Source organism: Syngnathus acus, chromosome 21 (assembly GCF_901709675.1).
Source record: "Syngnathus acus chromosome 21, fSynAcu1.2, whole genome shotgun sequence".
Lineage (NCBI taxonomy): Eukaryota > Metazoa > Chordata > Actinopteri > Syngnathiformes > Syngnathidae > Syngnathus > Syngnathus acus.
In genome coordinates, this window is record NC_051105.1 from 4,359,945 (window position 1) to 4,382,332 (window position 22,388).

General features: G+C 37.2%; 1 protein-coding gene across 2 annotated transcripts in view; it reads right to left on the minus strand.

The window, feature by feature from the left end:
• fgf14 (fibroblast growth factor 14) overlaps window positions 1–22,388 on the minus strand; it is a 64,760-nt gene that overhangs the window by 26,780 nt on the left and 15,592 nt on the right. The window contains exon 1 of one of the 2 annotated variants that reach the window (XM_037239261.1): window positions 20,563–20,724. The exons of the other annotated variant lie outside the window; for it this stretch is intronic. The gene's annotated coding sequence lies outside the window, so the exon portion shown is untranslated. Of the gene's footprint in view, window positions 1–20,562; window positions 20,725–22,388 lie in introns of those variants that run through there. 2 annotated transcript variants of the gene reach the window in all.

Here is a 22,388-nt window from a genome sequence, read left to right on the forward strand (position 1 = left end):
GCTAACTTTGATGGTATTATGTCATCAAAACAAAGGCAACATTAAAACGCAGACAGAAAACAAACATGCAAGCGGCATTGATATCAAATTCAATATAAAATATTAGTTCTTAATTCTACATGTTCCAGCACATAGAAAAGAGAAATTTTGCATTCAAGTGCCACCTAAAAAAAAAAAAAAAAAGGGGACCACAATCAATCACATACCTACATTTTTCCTCCTCCTGTATGTAAATGTCCGAGCGTCCATATCTGTCCCATTCCAAAGCTCACATTAGCCGAAAGCCGCCCCTCTCGATCCTCAATGCCAGCATTTATACTGCTTCTACTCGGAGTTAACATGATTACAGATAATTTGACAGGCCTGGAGCGCTTTGCGTTCATTTGCTTACCAACTACACTAAATACGTGCAGTCTCAACTGACTTTGTTCCGTCACATGAAATATTTGGACACTTTGGTTCAAGTTATAAACACCTTTGGGTATGTCAAATCAAGGAAAATTGTTTTAAAGGTAAGAAATCTTAAAACTGTGCAACTATAGCTGCCGTTAGCAGGTTAAATCAGTGTTACACTCGGCTGAAGGGTCGGCCTCATTGCTGGAAGTCCAGTAGTCCGAATCCAATTTTACATATTCCACCTCAGGTGGTTGTCTCATATATTAGTCCATAATTGAGGCACACGGATGACTGGCAATGCGGGCAACGCTGCTCCGGCGAGCTCAAATTGTTTCATTTTAACATTTACGATCATGTAGATTGAGTTTTTCATGTCCATTCCTACGTAACCATATGCTAACTGTCGTTTTCAAGCAAACATGCTTATTACCTCCAGCTAAATGATTGTTTACAAACTCTATAGGAGTCTCATATTTGTGTGTATTTTTTCAAAGGATAATGGAAGCAGCTTTAATGAGGGAGCTTGAAACTGTTCTCAGAACTGTCACCACAGTTGCACAGGTTCCCTTACCTATTGCTTTTTGACGGGATGGGTGAAAATTGAAACAGTGAGGGAGTAAAACTGATCTTATATGAGAGAATCCCTTTACGACTGTCAAACAGGCCATTAATACATTTAAAAATGTTCTGTCACACTTAACTTTGAATACACAATTAATGTGAGGATATTCCTTGCCCTCAGTAAAATGAATACCCGTGTATGGAAAATGATCAGTATGTAAAAACACGTAGATGCAATAGAATCGGGTGTAAGCTCAGCTCATCAGGACCAAATGTTCTAATCCAATCTGCTTTAAGGAAATGACATTATCGCCAGTTCAATGTCCTGCAGCGACGCCACAATAAAATGTCAGCCGACACAAGTCGGATAAACAAGCCGACTGATGATTCTCGCCGCTCTGCCTCCAGGCTGCGTTCCTTTATCACCGCGCAATACAGGCAAGAGATGCCTGAGGTACACAACATGAGTACATTTGATGGATTAACTCAGATGTTTTTATTTTGATTATTTTGTGACAAATATTACAAAAGAAGGTGCAGCCTCAATAGCGGGTGTTAAGCGAGGGAATTGTGTGTAAATCACAATTAGGGTAAGGAGTGTTTTTTTACACTAATGTGACAAAACTAGATGTGCAAGATTATTGTTCAAGTGAGTTCTTTGTATTTACTATTAACCTATTCCAATTGTCACTGTGTGTCATTCAGTCATAAAATGTCAATACAAATGTTTTTTACTAGAAGGTGGCAAAAAGTGACAACGGAGGGGATGAATACAATTGAAGGCACTTTAGTGTCACATTCAAATTTGCATAATACATTTTACATAATGCTTGAATGATGCTCAGGTTAACAGTTTTATAGAACACGCTGAGGAGCCAATGGTGTCCGCCTATAATTCACTGTACATTCTCCAGAGAATGTTCCAGAGTGGACACGGGCATGGTGACCCCGACCGCAAACCTTTAACTCGCCGGCTCATCATCTTGTGACGATGTGTCATAAAATCATTGAAATGTACATCCCATAATGGCTGCCAGCCATTCACTTGTGCCTTGGGAGATCATCTTGAACCACATTACAATTTGTCTCCCTCTCGAGAGCACTGCCCAACCCCTCACTCCCCCCTCCCCTCCCCTCCCCACCAGCATAAGATTAAAGCATAGCTTGCGGCGTGGAGACCTCCAACAGGGACTCTAATGAAATACAGCAAGTGCCACTCAAAAATAGCCCACTTGCCGCTTGAATTACCTTGTTAATAGTTACATTGGCTGCCCCTGCGAGGGAGGGAACCAATGGAAAATCTTCGGGGCAAAGTGGCTTGGTTATCCTGGGAGCATCCTGATTGAACTGTGATGACAACACGATGACCTGATTGCTATAACTTTGGACGGGAAAGGTCATATACTGCTCATGGACATTGTGCTAGAGAGCCAGGAGATTTCTTTCCAACTAAGATTTACATCTATAAAAAAGTAACACTTGCTTTGCAGCACATCAGCTTCCCTGACATTTTTTGTTTATTCTGATATTTGTTACATAAGAGTATCACAAGAGGGCTTTTATGAGCCAGTCCATGGAATCAATTACTTTCATCAGAGTGGCACATAACGAGTAAGTCAAGCAAGATGGCATTTCATCCGCATTCTGATCACATATCCATACTGTCGACATCCAATTTTTAAGGATGCAGCAGTAAAGGAGGAGCAGCGAGCTTTGTCGGCGGTTTGGCATTCCTTTGGGAAGCCCGCAGCTACGTGGGAGAATATCAATTTCGTTGGAAGTGACAACTGCATGGAGTATGTGGGATTTGCATGGAAACAAAATATTAGCCCAGTAATGCTTGGGAAAAAAATTAATATGAATCAATGTTAGTGTGTTTCATGATAGGAGGGGGGGTTACCGGTTAATCCATCTGGAATACAGAAAATAAAGCCAGCATAAGCTGTGTGACTGCAACGCAAGCGTCAAGACGGAAGCATCACTTCATCTCACACATACACGCACGCATGCACACACTGTATACAGTATTTAGATTTGCATATTGCAAAGATAAACACAGATGGCCATGCAGCAGTAAGTGATAAAAGCTAATAAGGCCTGTGTTGAATTTGGTTCAGTCAAGCTTCACACCTCAATGACAATTAACAATAAACATTTTTAAAATGCATCACGAGCCCAAGATGACCGGAATAATGACAAACGTAAAACAATGCAGTCATATCGACTAAACATCTGAGAATACAATAAAGAAAGAACGCTGTGATCACCATAAAACACATGAAATGTTTCTATGGGAGAAATGGAGCGCTATTACATGCGAGGCAACAGGCAGCCCATTGCAAATGGAGAATCAAACACTAATGATGTCTGTAAAGGCTAACATTATGACCCCGGGCGCCATTAACCGAGGCTACATCAACATTGTGGTTGTCCGCATCAAAGGAAAATATACGACATTTATGGAACACTGATGGGGACACTTTGCAAGCCAATGAGGTGACACAGATGTGAGTGATGTCATTCTACTAAATATAATATCAACACTAAAATGAGATTCATAGCAGCTTTGAGGCAGCCAAACGGAATGGCGACAGACCAATCATGGACATTGGAACTCCTCCGACTTTATAAGAGAATTAATTCATCTGGAAAGTAAATGTAATTTCAAGTTAGGTGCGCAAAGTGAGGGGTGATTTAAGATGGCCGCCAGTGGCTTCACTTCAAGCTGTGGTAAATGGTAGTTAGTCCATTTATATCTATCTGTCTCATCTCAAATAGTGCAATTTTTAACTTTAAAATAAATTTGAGACATTTTATCATATGTCCAGTTTGGTGTTGAAATCGTAAAAAATACACTATCATAGACATTAATTTTCGGGACAATTAAGCCTTAAAATTAATATTCATTTGTAATAAATAATGCATCTTCCATTTACAGGCAGAACAATTATGTTCTATTCCAATAGATCATTAAACCTGTGTAACATCCTCTTGCCATTGATTCGGCGTAATATCTTTGTGCTCATCTAAATAGGGCCAGATTTCAGTCAAAATAAATTCATTTGTCAGTAAATTGAGATCATTATTTTAGTATACTGTACATCATTTTTGTGGTGAACTTTGAGAAATTATGAAAAATGTGTCTAGTTGACTCAAGAAAAATTAGAAACATTGAACTATTAAAATATTCTGCTGCACATGCCGTACTACCACTCGGCCGCTAGAGGACAGTGTGGCGCTCAGCAGGATTACTGCAGGATCTCACACACTCATCTATATGCTTGTCTCTCTTCTCTTCCACTCATCTTAAGACTACAAGCCTCATGGTCGACTTCAGCGGCGAAACAAGCAAAAGGGGCAACCTCTAAATGGAAACCCATCAAGCCCAATTTGCCGAGGGCCAACACAGCGTGGAGCGGTATCATGAATTAAACATAGATCACTTATATCCGATGGAGGGGGGAAAAAAGTGCTGTGTCCAAACTGGATGTTACAGTTCAATCACTTCCCCATAGCTAAAATAAGAATAAAAAAAAGTGGAGGGTAGGACAAGGAATAAGCCTCCAAGTAGTCATTAATGTGTCACGTCACACTTGCTCTGTTTTGACATCTCCATCTGATAACGGCAGCCCCTCCAGAGTCCAAATGAATCACTTGATCAAATCTATCAATCTCTCATTTATTAAGTTTCCACGGTTGTGACAAGTCAATGACAACACTACTGAGAAGCCTTCATTTGTCATAATAAAGCACAGTGTAAAAATACAAAGACACATTTGATCATGTGTTGTTTGACTAACACTAGAATATCTCATGCAAACCTTTGCCATAAATTCTGTCTTCTTGTTCTTGTTTGTCCAACTAACTGTTAGTGACCGGACTACTTCTTGGTTTAAAAAGGATGAGTGATAGATGGCTAACCCTAATGATGCCATCCAGTAGGTATGAAAAGTCTACACACTCCTGTTTCAATGCAAATTTTTTGTGATAAAAATATGAAAATTCTAATTTTTCAAACTTTTAAAGCTTTTACCCCTCATTAATTTAACCTATAACCTTTAACAATTCAATTGGGGGAGGGGGAAAAAAAGAGAAATCTTCTAGAGAGGGGATTTCAAACTAAACATCTGTCACATAACTGGGGATGTGGTAGTGCTCGGTATTTCTATTCCTAAGCTATTACTATTAAGTTTTGGGGGGGGGGGGGTTAAACATGAAATTATACTGATGAAAACAAAAAGTTATTTGTTTGCGCTAAAAAAAAAAGTTTGGAGCAAGATACATTTCTGCAAGAATAAACTGAGGAAAAAAAGGTTTGTTCCAGACTAAAGTCATACAGGCATTTGTCATTTGTGCATGGTCTTTTGGTGATTTAAATAAGCGGTAATTTTTTATTCATTATAGGGAACCCAAAACATTTGTTGTAAAATATTTATAATTTTGTTTATAGCTGCAATACAGTCAGCATATGGAAAACATTTCTCAGTACGACTGCAGTTCTACAAGCACGGTAATAAACATATTGTTACATTTCTGATAGTGTCAATCAAAAAGTGAGCAGTATTAGAACGTGTGATGTCACTTCATTTCCATGTTACGTAACAGAGGCCCATGTAGATCACAGCCTAAGGAGACAAAATTTCCAATAACCGTCAGGGAGTGGTGCAGGGCGCTACTATTATTACGCTGGCTGCTTTTGGTCCGTGTGAAACGGCATACTTGATTTTATGTCGGGAACCGATATTAGTATTTAGTGATCAATATAGCTCTTCTTCTCATGTCAGAAAAACACCACGAATTATAAAACAGCAGATGATCTCATTGTTTTTTGCTTTTTAGACTTTCCTGGGCTCGCTTGGAAAAACAGCAACACAAATATCAATGAAATATATTACGGCAATTTGGCATTAACACAATGCGCCTCCATTAAGTAGAGAGCATCTGAGAGTTACAATGATGGGCTCTTATTTTTTTTCCTTGACCTTTCATTTCAACAACATTAGATGTTCAACAAAATAGACACAAAACTGTTTCACATCGTCTTTTAACAATACACATTAAATAAATTACCTTTTGTAATCATTCAAAAGGAGACAAGTCAGTACAAACTGTTTTTGTGGGATATTTTTCCTTCATTTCCATTTGGAAAACCCATATTGAATATTTATCATCATTTTATCAAAGAAATTTGGGGTTTAACCCCGCTCCCAATCCCCCTGCGAATAGTCTCTGTAGCTTTCATTTCCTGTTCTATGGTTATCATCATACTTTAATTTGCATCTCCACTGTCAGAGCCTAATAAGGACTGACATCTGTAATTACTTCTAGCACCAAAGTGACACACCAGAACTAAAATATGAACGACACGGTGTGGGCATCATATTATTGACCTGTTGAAGTTCATAAAATGCTTCAAGGCAGTCACTCTACTTTGCAAAGTTTAATAGAACACTATTTGGACACGACGATGCGGCTGATCGTGAAGTCATGTTTTCATCCAGGGGATATACGGCTTACCTTACATCCTAAATCATGACTACGTGAAAGGAGTATTTATTGAAGCAGCATTCATGTCAAGTCAATGAAGATCTACTGTCAAGGTGCACACATACATTCTCTGCTTCAGTAATTTTATGTGATGGACTATGAGAAAGCCTGCATGTGAAGGTCATAGGTTGGCTAGACTATAAAGTTATATTTTTGGAATCAGTCAATCACTATCATACACTGCTAACTGTATTGTACACAATTTTATTCATTGTTTTGCTTTGTAAATGAAACGATAGTGTTTAGACAAACTGAAGACACCTTGGGAAATCTTAACAAGGGTTTGAGAAGTAAACATGATACGCACAATACACAGAGTTTTATGACCAGTATTAATCTATGCTTAGCTTGTGAACAAAACGAGAAAGAAACGTTTTCAATAAAGCGATACAAAATGGGACATGAACAATTTAAAGTTCACAAAAGAAAAGTAGCACATTGTTTCTACCACACACACAAAAAAATAACACCATACATCCAACAACTACTCAAAGAGCAACATTTTCACATACGTGAAATGTATTTCCCATGCATGTTTACTATTTTGAGCTATTGTTTCCACGTTCAATACATACTAAGTCAACCTTTCAACAGTCAATGCCAAAAATAGCCACAGTGGGGAAGTAACAGGGAAGGGAGGGGTCGGGGATTTTGCTGCGGGGATAGTAACATGCATGATACGTGCATAAAAGGTCCACATACTAGATCGTAATACAGAAACAAAGGGCTGATTCCTTCCTTCATCAACCTCTGACAGGTCGTCAATGTCTACTCAGGGAAATGTTTCACATAATCAATGATCTTGATTTAGATTGATTTGACTCATCTGTTTTACGCAGACCATTGTCGCGTCCCTCTGAACAATGCCAGTATTCATCATGGAACAATTGTAATAAGCAGATAAACATGTTGTAGTAACGTAGTTTCATCAATGCAAAAAGAACTGATGACATGATTAAGAATCATTAAGTCCCAAGAGTTTCGCCCTTAAATAAATGCAATGTTGATATTTTAAATCTATAGCAGGGTTTAAATACATAGTGTGGGTTAATCTGGTCGTTTGAGTAAAATGCAAAATTAGAGGTAATTTAACAATACCTGAACGTTTTTGGGAAAGGCTGCTTTATAAGATTTGTTGAATTATCTTTCTAAATGAGAGCGGATCAATGACAGTGCCCTGAGGGACGCTAGATGAATGCAAAATGTTGCCTGTATTACTCAAAGATAAAACAGAAAAAGAAAAAAGCTTCTTGACTAGTGCATCCATTACATCTTCAATTAAATGGCAGCTTTATAACGGATTCTCTCATGTCACACAATCAGATCAATGTCAGCAGTTGGACCTTTCATATTGAAGAAATAATCACAAAGTGAATATCAAATATAAAGTTATTGATGTGCATTTTACTAATTGAACCCAAACAAATGACTTTATGTATAACTGAGCGGTCATATGTCTTCTTTGTCAGTACAGTGCATCATGGAATACGATATGTTGCATTTTGGAGTCATCGGTTGTTCACTAATTTTCAAGATGTGGAAATTGGATACATTGAAGGCACTGGACAGTGATAACATTTCAACAGCACCACAAAATAAATGGCACTATTTAGTGAATAGGGAGTGATTTCTAACACTGAAATAATTATTAATGAAGAAAATGGCTTGTGTCCATACTTACTACCATTTAAAAAAGACACAAATATCAAATATACTAAATCCAGTGAACGCCAACACCAAAGGAGCTGAATCACATTTAGTTCGGTGCGCTGTATCATTTGGTGTCCACTCCCACTGCTCAAAATATTGCAATATATGCACTAATTTACTCTCTGTCACATTTGGGGGTGATGCTAAGAAATGTAGCACGTACACCATCACAACACAAATTGTGATTACATAAACCTTTGGGAAAAGAAGCTCTGTTCTTCTTCTTTCATTCTTGGTACAGGCATCTCCAATGCAATCTTCCAAAAACCCTCCCACTACTTTCCCACCCACTCTTTCCTCCCACAGCGCTTTGAAAAGTCCGCTCCATTCCCAAAGAAACTATGTCATCACAAGCACGCTCCCTTTGGGTAGAGAAGGGAGTAAATGGATGGGTCGAAGCGGGATAGGCGCTCAGCACGGGCATCAGTGGGATTTCATCGCCACGAGTCAACCCACAAGACTGCATTAGCTGATTAAGCACAGAGGAACCATGTTGCTTGAGTAAGAAGCCATTGTTGCGGAAGTGCACTTAGCAGACATTAGGTACACCTTTACCAGCTACTATATATAAAGAAAAGAAAGAAAAAGAAAATTCTACCAGAGGCAATAATACAATAGAGGATCAACTGTTATATTGATTGGGCTATATGTTTCATTGTAATATACTACGTATCGAAAATATGTATAACTAGAATATTCGTGTAAAAGCAATTTTAAAATCAGAACAATATTGTGTTTGTATATCCGACAGAACAATTATAGCCGTTTATTTTTTTTCTGAGAAGAGCATTAATGTGCGATATGCTGTGTATTATTTCATATTACATGCATTACCACAGTATTGCTGGATCAAAACTTTTTAAAAAAAAAAAGTATAATTGTGAAAGTAACTTGTAATTAATATATGCAGTAAATTTAATATCAGTATTAAACAAATACATAATATGGTGCAGTTGTAGCTCGGTAAGTTTTTTCTTGACACAAACATGCACTTATGAAAGAATTTAAAATAAATGACTGACAGAAGGTTAAATCCGATTTAGCTCCGGTGTCATAGTTACTGCAAATGTGAAAATACAGTAACGTGCATTTGCCGGAGAGCAACGTTATTTCCATCTGAAGTTGTCCCTGTTTATTTTTCATCTTATTTGAAGCATAGTTCACGTCCGCCTCCGAGATTAGGATGTTAGCACACAGAGGGCACACATTGATGTGAAGTGCGTTGTAATAAAAAGCGGATTGTGTTGAATATTCATGATGTTTTGGTCCGACCAAGGTGAGAAGTATGCAGGTGGAACATTGCTGTTTCATTATTGCCTTTGATAAGTAACTTTATATTTAAGGTAACCTTAGTCAAAATGAACGTCACACAAGCAAAATGTGGTATCTTCAAGCCAATTAGTTAATATAATAATGAAATTTGTTTAATAAATTCATGATTATTATCATTATTAGAATATTGTCATCAACATATTATTTAGGTAGTAATACACAATACTAATGTACATACAAATATAATAAATACAGTAATTGAATATGCTTTAAAGGTACCGTATTTTCCGGACTATAAGGCGCACGTAAAAACCTAAAATTTTCTCAAAAGCAGACAGTGCGCCTTATAGTCCGGTGCGCCTTATATATGGACCAAATTCCAAAATTTAAACTGGCCCGAAGCATTGTGTCATGAAATCAATCATAAGTGGCCCGCTGAAGACTATGAATCATGAATCAAAAAGACTATGGATCATTATTTTGTGATTATAAAGTAATTTGTTGCGTCTGAAGTTGAAATAAAAAAGATAAAATGGAGAATGATTTGATTTGGATTAAAAATCTGACATGATGCATTAATGATGCGCCTTATAGTCCGGTGCGCCTTATATAAGGACAAAGTTTTAAAATGGGCCATTCATTGAAGGTGCGCCTTATAGTCCGGTGCGCCTTATAGTCCGGAAAATACGGTAATCTCGAATACAGTACAGTATACACACATATTTAGCATACGGCAAATAATTAATGGCTTTTTTCTGTGTTTGTCACTGACTCCAACAGTTATCTATTCCCGGCCATTGTTGGAGGCCATCCCGTATCATCAGCTTTTTTCCGTTTAGCATGAGGACAGCCCTCGTAGGCCCTGCACACAATGTGACAGCAACACTTTGACGTACGTTAGCACGTAAACACCAGGTAATTCATCACGCACAGACGAGTCTCCCCACAACCCTGCCCATGCTTTATGTGTTAAAAGGCGCTGGAAGACGACAACACGGCAGTGGTGTAAATCACCCAGACAGAATCAGGCCTGCTCCAGCAAGCCTTGGCATAAAATAGTCCAATCCATTTGAAAATATCCACTGACCTTTTAGAATAAACACCTTCAATTAGAAAAGCCCACTTGAGTGGGGATGGTGCAAAGCGGTCCAACTAAACTTTTGTGGTGTTTGTGGAAGAAATGACTTTAGCAAGCCCTAGCACCAATAACAGCCATGATAGCGCCAATAGAAAAAGCAATGGACGCAGCTGCAATAGCAATAGCAATGGCAGACAATTGCAAAAGAAGCATTAGTGGTAATAGTACGAGCAAAAGGCTGCTGTTGCTACTGTAGCAAGAGCGGGAATAGCCAAAGAGGCAGTGGCAATAGCAATACCGCCAATAACGATAATAATAGAGGCTATACAGTGGTCGTGATAGAGAAAGCGAAAACGGCAACAATAGCAGCGAGGATAATAGCATTGATAACAGTGACAGCAAAAATGGTGCACTAATACCCAAAGATAGCCAGTTTAGTATTTCTACAAAAATTGCAACATAGCAGCAAAAGAGCATGGAACTCAGTAATGGAAAAAAAGTTTGTAAATTTCTCTCTTAGAATTTATTGCGAAAATGTTATATGTAAGATTAGAAAAATGGCGAGAAAAGCCATAATCTCAATATTGCAAAGAATTTCTTTCCCTGGCCTTGGCTGGCTGAGACATCTTGAATGTAATTATTTATTTGTATTATTTTCTTGTTAACGTTAACCAAATGACACGGCTACCATTGTATGCATTCATGCACCAACTTCATTAGAGGAATACAAGTTTCACCTAACATTTTGTTGCTTAATGAGATTAAATAATGCAGGACGACAAACCAGAAACCTGATTAGCATGTTGAACGCGACGCATCACAGTCTGAGCTTTTACGGAATGCTCATCCTCGTTCACATTCATTTTTGAGTGAAAGAGATTTAATGAATCCTAGTAGCCATCACTCACTCAAACCTGACAATAATTCGCTGAACATCTTCATTGTAATATCAACCGCTAACAAGACTTGAGTTTGCTAAATGATCAACAAATAAAACAACATTCAACTGACTCCTATGGCCACATTTGCGTGGTGGAATATTGCAACAAAACGAATTAGGTCTAAAAGGGAAGACTTTGATGGATGGAACATGACAAAAGGCACAGACCCAAATGCACAAATGTGTTAAATAATGCATTATGAGGTATTTTAAGACATTCAACATGCAATAAATTTCTGACGGGCTGAAAGATTGCTTCTTGACGGAGCTTCAGATCTTTACAAATGCAACAACTTCCAAACAAGAAATGATAGTTGCCGTTTAGAACAGTATTTGTTGGCTACTTCCTGGATCAGGGAAGACACGTTATAAATTAACACATTGTGCTATTTTGATGGTGGATTTTTACATTTATGCCTCAAGGAACATTTGTGCCTAAAGCAATGTGTCCGCTTCGCGACAGAGTTTGCTTTATCGGATTTCTAAAGCTTGTCCAGGTGATAGCATCATTGCGTGACAGCGAGATTAACCAACATCCAATCTATCATCTTAAATGATGGTGGTATATGATATGATATAATATATTCACTTGTATTTAAATATTTAGCATAATATATACATGTACCGTAATTTTCGGACTATAAGTCGCACCGGAGTATAAGTCGCACCAGCCATAAAATGCCCAAAAAAGTGAAAAAAACCATATATATGTATATAAGTCGCTCCTGAGTATAAGTCGCCCCCCCACCCAAACTATGAAAAAAAAACGCGACTTATAGTCCGAAAATTACGGTATATAAAATATAGATATACACAAATTAACTCCGTTCACTTTGTAAATCGACAAAATGTAAGCACTACTTCGTGGTTCATGAGGGGGAAACATACAATTTGGGGATATTTGGGATTACTTCCCACCTTGCAGTGCAGTTTATTTTAGCTTGCAATGTTAAATAACCAAACCCAGAAAACATGCAAGCCGTAATTGGCCGGTAACCTGAGCCCTCAGCACGTGATGTCATTTTCAGTCAGGAGCAAGTGTCGAAATGAGTTTTAAAAGCATTAAATGTACGCAGAAAAATAATGATATAATCAAATAAATTAACTCAATCGTAACTTTTTACAACCGAAAATGGCTAAATAGGAGCACTATCAGTTTAAGCCGCTCCAGCATTTTATTTGTGTCCACCAAAACTCATGCCAATACTGAACTATGCTCATGTGACTAAGTCACACATTATAGTTGTCACTTTTTGCACGTTTTAATCTGTTTTTTTTCGGCAGAGTAGCGGTGGTATATACCTGAGCCCATCTGCTTTATGTCAAGATGCAAACAACCAAAAGTGTGATATATAGAAGTGACTTTGCACGGACCTTCAGCGTGGTCTGACACTTCCTAATGTTGATGCTAAACAACAGATGGGCATGAATATGCCTACTGACAGCTAAATGCTAAATTCTTATCAGAGCTAAAGCATGTTACAGAGTCACACGTGTGCAAAAGTATTTACATTTAAGGAGCACCACTTGACCACAGCTATAACATTAGGTGCTTTATGAAAACGGCTGAATATAAATCTCAGAGTGTCATAGAGGTACGGTAGATACAAAAAGTCTACTCATGCCAGGTATATGTCACATAAAAAAAAAATTTGATTAAGATTAAATCTTTGTAAAACTATTTGCACCATCTATGTGACCTACAACCTGAACAACATACGTTATTCTTATTGAGAGGGAAAGTAAAAGATTTAAGATAATGTGGTTGCATAACCCTCATAACTGGAATGCCGCTACATGAGTCTTTTAAAGTACCTCTGATTAACCCCACATAAATTTATTCTATTGGACTTTTTTTTGCTTTCTATGAGCCTCCAGATTTTGTGTTTTTTTTAAACTACACTTTTCATAATTTACTTCCACCACCACGCTTGAAAAACGAGGACTGGTCGCCATGTCAGTCCCCATTTCTTTGCAATGTTGCCTTAAAAAAAACATTTAAGTAAGAAAGAGCCACTGCCAGATTTGAAATACAATTATAGTAACAGTAACCCTAACGACAGTATTGAAGCTGGTTTGAAGGATGAATTATAATGAAATTCAATTATTTACAATTGACCCACATATCATCCCTATGACAATTGAGATAGACTTACAGATAAATCACCTACTTTAATCCAAAATAAATACATGGTTGCTAAATGTACAGTTGGTTTGATGCTTTTGGCTGGATCTGACCTTTTGTGCATTCAGTAAGATTCTTATATCTGTATGTTAGCAGGATCCATTCAAAGGTCTACTTCTCAAATAAACTACACCAGCGTGACCTTATCTTCTCTCAGCCTCAGCACTTACGTCACATAAAAAATAGATCAGCAGCACTACACAATCTTTGCGACAGCACCATCTGTTCTCTGTCGGTCAAAGGACGACGGCCAAGCGCGTCAATGGTTAACTTCTCGCCTTTATTTGATGTGGCAGACAAGACGTACTGAGAGCGGCTTCTCATTCAGAGGAGGCAGAGAAACCTCCTGTCAACACGTGAAGTATTTACAGCAGGATGGGAGGTGACGTCGTCTCGTCTGCAACCCAGGGAAGGCTTCTCACCTCGTGGGATACAGTTAGATATGATCACAGGGTGTCAAAATGGCACCTCATTGCTTTATGTCACACATACAGGGGGGGGGGGGGGGGTGGGGGAAGGTTCATGTTTTTCCTAGTATCATTTGCAAAAAAAAATCAGGGTCAGTCCAGTTTTTAACCCAGCAAGTTTTAAGGCTGTATTTCTTTTTTGTAGAAACATTCCTAAATGTTTGTAGTAAATAATAGGCCTACAAAAAACTAGGAAAGAACTCATTTTTTGAAAATAGTCAAATACATCCTTATTGCTGAGTTAAACATTGGACCGACCCAGAAAGTTGGGTGAGTTTGACCAAATACATACATGTATTTTTTAATTGTTTTGTAGCAAAGCGGGTTGTACCAAGCAAGGATAACAAATGAATAATTGACCAAACTTCCTGGGTCAGTCCAATTTTTACCCCAAATTGGGTTGTTTTTAACCCAGTGTTTTTAAGGATATAGAATCATTTAATAACCTTAAAACATTTTTTTTTTTTTTACCTCATCTACAAATTACCTTGCTTACCGGTCTAGTTTCAAAATTATATTTGGTCCTGGAGCACGAATGTTTTTTTCCAGCCCTGCTGTATACACCGGTACACAATTCTATATTGTAAATGAAGTTACATTACTGCTGCCATCAAAACACATTTATCTACAGGTTATTAAACTACTATTATGAAAAATTCTCTGTGGATCAGGTACTCTTTTGGGTGGAATCATAGAAATTACAGGAAAGATAAAAATAAGGAAAAAATCAAAACATCCCTGTTAGGTTTGTGCTTTGGATGCTCACTTGGCCAAAGTCTCATTCGGATTTGCATGACAAAATGCATTTGTGGAAAAAATCATCAACCAGCCCCCCACCCTACGCTTCAGTTTGTACTCTACTCGCCACACTCAATGAACCACACGTGTGCTCTCACAGCAGGTGTGTGTGTGTGTGTGTGTGTGTATTCGTGTGATGAGCAAAAACGGAGGCGAGGAAGCAGAGAAAAGGTTAAGTGTACACAACGATATTGACGCGTGACTCAGTTGGAGAAGAAAGAGCAGTGGAAAATGGTTCGACGGTGACTAAAGGATACGGCAACCAGACAAAAAAGGTGTATAACTGTATCAACCATAAACAATGTGAAGTTATATTAACAAATAGCTTCTTTTCTTGATGCGTTTTCACTAAACTCTTGCTCACCGCTGCCTCTCACACACCCACTCACTCCACTCATGTGGGAGAAGTTGGTTTGTGTATTTCCTGGTCTGCACCTGAGAAGAGTACCGTAAATCTCCCCAAATGTCAGAGGTCAAATGTGTGTCGAAATATTTAATATTCTACTTCATTTACTGAAATGTCAAAGTCATCTATTGAAATGATTAGAATTCAAAAAATTTTTTTCAGATGGTTTGATAGGAGTGTTTATTTGTCCTGACAGGGTGACACACTCTGCGGCTAATACGGGTGAAAGATTTACTTTTTGAGGCAATACAGTGATCTTAAAATATGTCTAATGCCATATAGCGAGGAGTTAGCTCGGATCCGTCAATACACACACACATTTGCATGATGACAGGTCTATTCTTAAAGTTTCCATATGCAACACGAGTGGGAGCTAGTGAGTGGGGATGAGTGGACTTTATTTCATACTTGTGACAGAGAAGCGGCTGGAGGTGTGGGAAAAGACACCTCGTATAGACGTACTGTACAAATAGCGTGCTGGATTGGATATTCTATGTATGTTTCCAAGGAATGTTCTGTTATTGAGTTAGTCTGACTATAATTGGATTTATGATACTTTTGTGTAAACACATTAGACCAAGTGAAGTCATTCAGATTCCCCATAGTCAGATAGGTTAGCTAAGTGGCTAGATATCAATTTGATTGCATTTAACGATGGACGCTTACATATTTTTCAAGAATCACCCACACGGTTGAACTATTATTACAGTATGTTTGTTATTTTGTATTATTGTGTATGAATTATCAAATATGTTTTTACATGTTAGGTTTACTTTTGTTATATGCGCATGTCCGATTGGCATTTCATAAAAGCTTATAGAAGTTATGAAAGTACATTTTGACATCCAATGTACAGAATCTTTATTTAGATACTTTATAAGGATTTTTTTCTTAAATTCTCAGACAAAATAGTAATAATAATAGACGGGATAGTGAACTTGGTGTGCAGCAGTTATCACCTTTTAAGTTATGGAAATTTGAACAAAAACGGTACAGCAACAGGTACAGCAACACAATACAGCATTTTTTTTTATTTTGTTTTTGTTTTGTTTTTATTTTATTTTATATCTATTTATAGCATTATATTACTGAAGCTTACTGGGTCACTTTAACGCAGAAAATTATGATCTACAGATTGTTTTATTCATGTTGTATAACATTTCTATTACTAGTATATATTTTGTGCAGTACCATACTGTAAAAAAACATTAAAAAGTTTGTTGTTGAAGTTATAGTTTGAGTTAGTGTGGTCATGGAACAAAATAAAATGATTAGTTAAGGAACCAGATGTGTAGATATTTATAATATTAAAGCTCACCAAAGTTGGTACATGTTCAAAGAAGACAATTTATGTTCTAATTTACGCATTCTACATACACGAGAATATTATCTTTTGTTGCCTTCCCCTCTCAAAAAAGATTGTAGTAATTTAAGCATCACAATGCACATTGACTCAGTATGCTGCACTGCACTTGCCATGCATTTAGCCAAACCCTCTGTTCCAAAATGGAGAGCACTCTATTTCTTCCCGAAGGCACGTGGCAACTTTCTCTCCAAATTATTGTTCTACGCTGCCATCATCACGCAAACCTCACAATGAGACAAAACAATGTTCTGTGGCTTATTACAATCAGCTTTGTTTGTTCTTGATGGGAAAAGGAAGCCGCCTATTAGAGGGAGAACCGGGCAAAAACAAAAATAAAAAAAGGGATTACATTAAGCACACCTCTCTCAAAACATTTATATTTTACAAGACTAAAAATAACTCATTTTAGTTGGTTAAGATGCATGTTCTTTTGACAAAACAAGGTCCATCCCCATGTAGAGTGCATTACTTTCCGTGTAGAGTCCTACCGAATTCAATCACATGAGCAAACTTTTCATAACTGTTCAAATAAGAGCTGTCATTTCCAGCTTTCTTGCGTAGCCTCAAAAAGCAACCAAATTACTTTGTGCTCTGCTATAAAAATGAAAAAGGGAGGGTGGGCTTAAAATCATTATAAATTTAACAAGAAATGTCTGCTGTACAATATTTCCGTGAAGTGCAGACACAATGTACATGCGCTTGCACTTTTACAAAGTTACTGCTACCACAACGAGTGTTACAGCGCTCGCTTTATATTTGATGGCGGATTACGGAACACTGGAAATTTACGACATTTTGAGTGTTTGTGAAAATGTCGTTTTCTGCTTCCCGTGCAGTCAAGACGCAACTTGGGGGTACATTCGGTTTTTAAGAGCAGCAGAACAAGACAATAAAACTGCTTTCCAGCTAGGTGTAATTAAACCTTGATTAACACTTAATCATTCCTTCTCAGTACTAATGAAAAAGTCAATGGTTTTGTTATATCACATATACTTAAAAACATTAAAAGAAAGAAATAATCGAGTACTAAATATATGTAAACTTCAAAAAAACATATAGAAAAGGTTCACTAGTATAATGTTAACTTGTAGATAGAAATAGACAGGCTACCAGAAGTTAGCATACACTACCGTTTAAAAAAGTTTGGGGTCACCCAGAAAATTGTGTTTTCTCTACACACGGGTTTTCAAGGGTTTCTCTAATCATCTATTGCAGTGATTCTTAACCTTGTTGGAGGCACTGAACCCCACCAGTTTCATATGCGCATTCACCGAACCCCTCTTTTGTGAATATATATTTATTTTTTTTCAAATTCAAGACAGAGATGTTTTTACTGGTGCACAAAATGAGCCGTGCATAAACATCACCTTGTTCAAAGAATAAAACCAACACAATGCATGAATTCACAACAAATGACATACCAGCAAATCAGTGTGACTTCTGCTGTTGCCTTTGCGAGACCAGTTCAGATATGCGAATTTATAAATCAGGTGTGTTTGGACTTCCGCAGTGGAGGCTCTGCCGAACCCCTGAAACCGACTCACCGAACCCCTAGGGTTCGACCGAACCCAGGTTAAGAACCACTGATCTATTGGCCTTCTAACAAAATTAGCATCATTAGAACACTGAAGGGATGGTTGCTGGAAATGAGCCTTTATACACCTAGTATGTAGATATTGCATTTAAAAAACAGACATTAGTAACTAAAACAGTCATTTATTACAATTAACAAAAAAGGACATTTCTAAATGACCTTTGAACGGTAGTGTGGATCTTATGTTAATTATAAACCTCCAAATAACTTATTCCAAGAAGCACAAACATGCCCTAAAAATAAGCACTAATAAATCTATTTTATTTGAATGTACCACAAGTCAAGTCAGTTTTCTTAGCATGTTTGTCCATCATACACTCAGTCAGCAACATTTCCTTCACATCAATAAGTAAGACATCTTTGCACCATCACAACGCCATTATGAATATTTCACTTTATTGTTTTACAGCATTACACGTTGTTAAATACTTAATGTATTGTGCAGTGAAAGCTCTGAAACAACCCCAACAGCCTTGAGAGCTGTTTAATGTGTTGAAAAGGGAACTTTGAGGTGCCAATCAGGCAACAATCAGGGCATAAATAATTTAAACAATAATACTGTAGAATTGCTAAAGTCGAATGCCCCCGAGATCGTACAATTCCCCATTTGACCAAAGTGTTTTAAAATGTTTAAGTGTTTAAAGCACACTTGTACAATCTGTGACGTGCATTTCCCTCTTTTTGGGATTTTTAATGTCATCAGGGTAGAAAAGGCTTATTATTCTTCACATGTCTGAACTAGTTTTACACATTTAAGGTATGAGATATTATAAATGTAACATTGTCAGTTCAGTTAAAGGTTGCATTTTTAAAATGTTTATTTTTCAATTTTGCTCTCTGTGGTTAACTTGTACTTGTACAAACAGCTAAGATTGTTAAACTGTAACTTCAAACATTGACTTTACAATTCAAATTTCATTTAAATTTGTGCAGGAATCCAAAAAGGAACTCATTTTCAAAACATACAATTTCTGTGGTTCATGTAATAATTGAACAACATGTTTCCTTCCTCTGTAGGGATGATCTGAGCTCGTGTTGCGTCAATTGTCGTGTATAGCGTTGTTTGGTCTTGCGTCATATTTCATGCTTGTACACAACAACATTGAACATAAGAGCTCTCACTTTACTATATATGTGATGTAGGGAACCATAAAGGGGAACCCTGGTGATGGTGATATTCATCAATGATGACCACATCAAGAACGCATTTTATCGTGCTAAATAACCCAGCACACGGATTATTACCGTAAAATATTTCAATGCACTTTATTTGCGTAATGAGTCAGCACACTTTACTGCCGCTGATATACGTTTACCACAATGCCATTAACCCTCAGGTCTGCAATTGTCCACTTTATTTGAAATTTCCAAATAGTCACTTATTCTATTTATAGACTGCAAGCGCTAATAAGAGCAAACATACAACAGCAGAAGGCCCGGGGAGGCACTTTTCTGAAGAGCTCAGCATTACAGAGTAGAGCCGTGTAGGCTAGTGTGTAACGTAAAAGGTCATTACATTGCTAGGCGCCCTTGTCACTTTTTTTCGTCGTCAACATCTGTGCCAATCTCTATGTGGTAATCGAATGAGGAACAGTGCAAATCAGTAAATTGGACAAGAAGATTTTGCCTGAACAGCAAAACTGAAAGGAAATAATGCTGAATGGTAGCAATTAGTAACAACTTATGCATGCAGAACACAATATATATATTTTTTTACAGGGGAACTAATGAAAAAGTATGCTAATTAACATTTATCATCATCAACATTAATTAATTAAGTGGCGAGTCAAATAAATATGATACGTATGTAGCTTAAAAAATTCAAATTTGGTTTTAAGATCATTGTTCTGTTCAGTTATGTCTTTTGAGTAAACAAGAACCAATTTAATGAGACTTAAGAAAAATAGGACTAAAAATAGGCATTTAAGAGTAATTGCAGTCTACCACTACAACAATTTGAAATGAGTGATTTATTTGTTTTAATTGTTTACTTTTGTTGGGTCTCAAATTATCATACAAAATTGTGATCAAGTATTTAATAAAGCAGACTTTGACTTTATTTGACTTTATTTTCTATTAATTAAAATGTGTAGGCAAATGGCTTCTTGATCTGCAATTGTTCATACATATTCACAAGTAGAGCGTTTCAAAGCACATCATCGTAAGGTTGCCAACCAAAGATAAACTGGTTCATTTGAAGTTACAAATAATTGGAGCACAACGGTTGAAAACCAAGACTTACAAGTTATGACTTGAGGAATCCAGAAAAGGAAGGAGTAGCAATCCAGAAAGTGACTCAAAAGTCATTTGGAAATGACAAATCCCACTTAAATCCAGAAGGTAATCCATAAAGTAAAACCAAACAATTAAATAGCCGGTGAGACTTCTTACTGCACAAAGGGTGACCCCAAAAAAAAAAAATCTGACCTTTTAAATGTGTGAGCACACCTGTAGGACATTCTCCCTTGATCACAGATACGCCCCGAAAAGGTCGACCCTTCTTTTAACACGCCCAAATTCACCCATAGATGGTCAATGCAAATCACTACATGAACCATGGTGGCCAATGGACGAATTACGACAACAAGCAAAACCGAAAGAAAAGGTTTTTTTTCAGCAGTGCCTGAAATCAAACTGCTTATCAACCCAGTGGAAACCAAAAAAATGAATGAAAATGAAATATAAAGGTCCTTAGACTTGAAAGTAGATCTAGATTGTATGCTAAAACAACTGCTATGAAAAAAGGTACAAAAAACTTTCTTTCGTGCACTTCCGGTCCTTTTTTTTTTTTCAAACCGTATTTGTCAAATTTAGAGAACTTCTTCAGTTCGAATGATAGCCATTCATATAGTACGTATTACTTTGCTACACGTACGCAGTGAGTGGAGAGGACTGTTATTTGCTTTGGGTCTGGTGACCTCTGCCAGGAGCGAAGATACTGCGACAGAAATTTAGCCCCTTGGCTTTATTGATTGACAGCAGAGACTCATCTCCTTGTCAGACTCATGTGATCCATCACCTTTGCTGTCTGCCTCATTTACCTCAGATAAAACGTAATTTTTTTGAAAGGTGGTAGTCTCTGTGGATAACTAATAGCTTCTTTACCCCTTGAATTCTGTTGCTATTTTCAAATCTTTATTAATGTAAAAAAAAAATGCCTAAAGTTCCTGTAATGGTTCCTCTCTGTTTATCGTGAAAGGCCACCGTATACAATTCATGCAAAAAGAAGCACACTACATGATAGGAAGTGACGTGATAGAATGTATACTGAACAAAATTGGTGGTTGAATTTCTTTTCGTCAAGTGGTTACACAAAATAAAACAATAAAGATCATTTTTTTAAGTAGATGTATAGTCCACTTGCAACTATTTGAGGAAATAAAATTTAGTAAATTCAGTACAAAAAAATGTCTGTGTACTAAATATGAATGTTAGGCGGTGAACCATTAGAAAAAAAAAAAAACTCTACACAAGAGAAACTAAACTAGAAACAAATACAGTAATACTACAATACTAAAGTCGAGCTCTCGTACTAACTACTCCATTGAAAAATATTGTGTTAAATTTACTCAATTTCATTTTGTCTAGGACTTGCATGAAATAAAATCATCTGAATCCAAATACGTACACTACTCTACTTAAAAATGTATTTGGATGCAGATACACGGTAAATTCAACACACCAATTTTTTTTAGTGAAGCAAGACAGAGTAGAACAAGAAATCAAAACAGGCAAAACAACAGCAACTAACAATGTACAATTTCTCAGCATCATCCTGCTGCCTCTCTCGCATCAAAATACTCTGCTGATGATAATCACCGGCAGGTGCAACACAAAAAACACACCGAAAAACTGCGCACTAGCTTACAAATTGTTCTCTGATTACCTCTGAGTCAAAACTGATCATCGTTACGTTTATAACATTGAAATATTGGTATGTCTCGTGATTTCAATAGATTATACAGACGTACTTAGTAAAGTGTCTAATTAGTGTATTTATTTATTTATTTTTGCAAAGGTTTGCCTGCGATGACATCTCTTTCGGTGCTGGCTTCGCAACGGATGGAT